At 32.7% G+C, this 1,399-nt stretch overlaps 1 long non-coding RNA gene across 1 annotated transcript; it reads right to left on the reverse strand.

Moving 5' to 3' along the window:
* Window positions 1-383: 383 nt before the first annotated feature.
* On the reverse strand, window positions 384-1,131 carry LOC148696170 (uncharacterized). Its single transcript, XR_015963263.1, has 2 exons — window positions 988-1,131; window positions 384-900 (listed from the first exon to the last, which is right to left on the reverse strand). It is a non-coding gene; the product is annotated as an uncharacterized LOC148696170 (long non-coding RNA).
* Window positions 1,132-1,399: the final 268 nt, after the last annotated feature.

The following is a 1,399-nucleotide window of genomic DNA, read 5'->3' on the forward strand; positions in this document are numbered from 1 at the left end:
CACCATCATCCACCTACTGCATCATTTCACCTTTATCCAATGCAAGCATTGATTTTAAATGAAATTAATTCATTCGTAATTTGTATTGCCGCATGAGTCGTACAAACATCCCAAACCCGTTTGAACTGTACCTCCAAGTTGGGAATATGATTTGCCTCATCACTTATCTTTAAACAACTAGCTGGATATAGCTAGTATTAGGCTTAGATAATCTAATATATATTAAGAGATAATATTATGATTAAAACCACAATATTATCCCTAAATAATAATTGAAAATCATCTCAACCACTTTATCATCCAATGGTCTAAAACTCTACTTATCCAACGGCCACGATTGCTCAGGCTGATGATGTAAAATCAGATCCAAACAGACACACTGATTATAAGTTTACAAAATGTCTTTAAACAATAAGTAAAAAGAGCTACAAACATAATCTTCACTAAATAATAAAAAACAGTTTAATCTTAAACGACCAAACAAGGAAAAAAAAGCTTCAAAAGCTCTAACTATAAAGTTCCACTTGAATATATAGCATTATTATATAATAAATATAAAAAAAAGTGTTATTGACACTCCAAATATCTCATTGTGCACTTCAAATTTTTATACATTTGTCTTACTTCTCCACCCATATTATATCACCACCCACCACAAAAAGTGCAAAAAACATAATCTCTTCTTTTCCCGCCCACTGGTATTCCAAAAATATTCTTATTTTTAAAATTTAAAATAAAAACTGAATGAAGAAAAAGGCATAAATTCAACAGTCACATAGCGTCATAGCATTGCAACTCATTAGCCAAAAGCAACCAAACTCCCCAATGCAATTCCTCTCCTCGCCCCCGCCCAAATTTTTTTTCTCCCCTTCTCTTCTTCTCTCTTTCTCTCTCCCCTTGCTAGATACAAATATAAAGACCATCGATGTCAAGAACTATGAGATTTCAAACTTTTGGAGATTATTGTAAAAAATTGAAGCCCCTCACCATATCCGGTGCAAATCTTTCCAGTAGCTATTAGTCATAGGGATAAAATAATTTGGAAAGAAAGGAAGAGGGAGTAGCGGGTGAAAGAGAGAGAAACGGGGAAGGAAGATTAAAGGTTTTGGGCTCTTCCATTTTTTTTCTATTTTCTTTTTCATTTTGTTCTTATGGTTTTTTTGTTAGGGCTTAGAAGTTATTTTATAAAAGGAAAAATATGTTATTAAAATTTCATGAAAAAATGGGTAAGGAAATATATAATACATGTGGGTGATTTTAGCAGAACGTATAAATATTAGATGGTAAATTTTTTTTGGAGCCCCTTTAAATTTAGGACCCGTACAATTGCACGTTTCACTTCCCAAAAAACCGCCATTGATTATGACATGTCATTCGAACGTGGCATTCAAATGAAAGA

Source organism: Pyrus communis, chromosome 6 (assembly GCF_041283825.1).
Source record: "Pyrus communis isolate YQ-2024b chromosome 6, ASM4128382v1, whole genome shotgun sequence".
NCBI lineage: Eukaryota > Viridiplantae > Streptophyta > Magnoliopsida > Rosales > Rosaceae > Pyrus > Pyrus communis.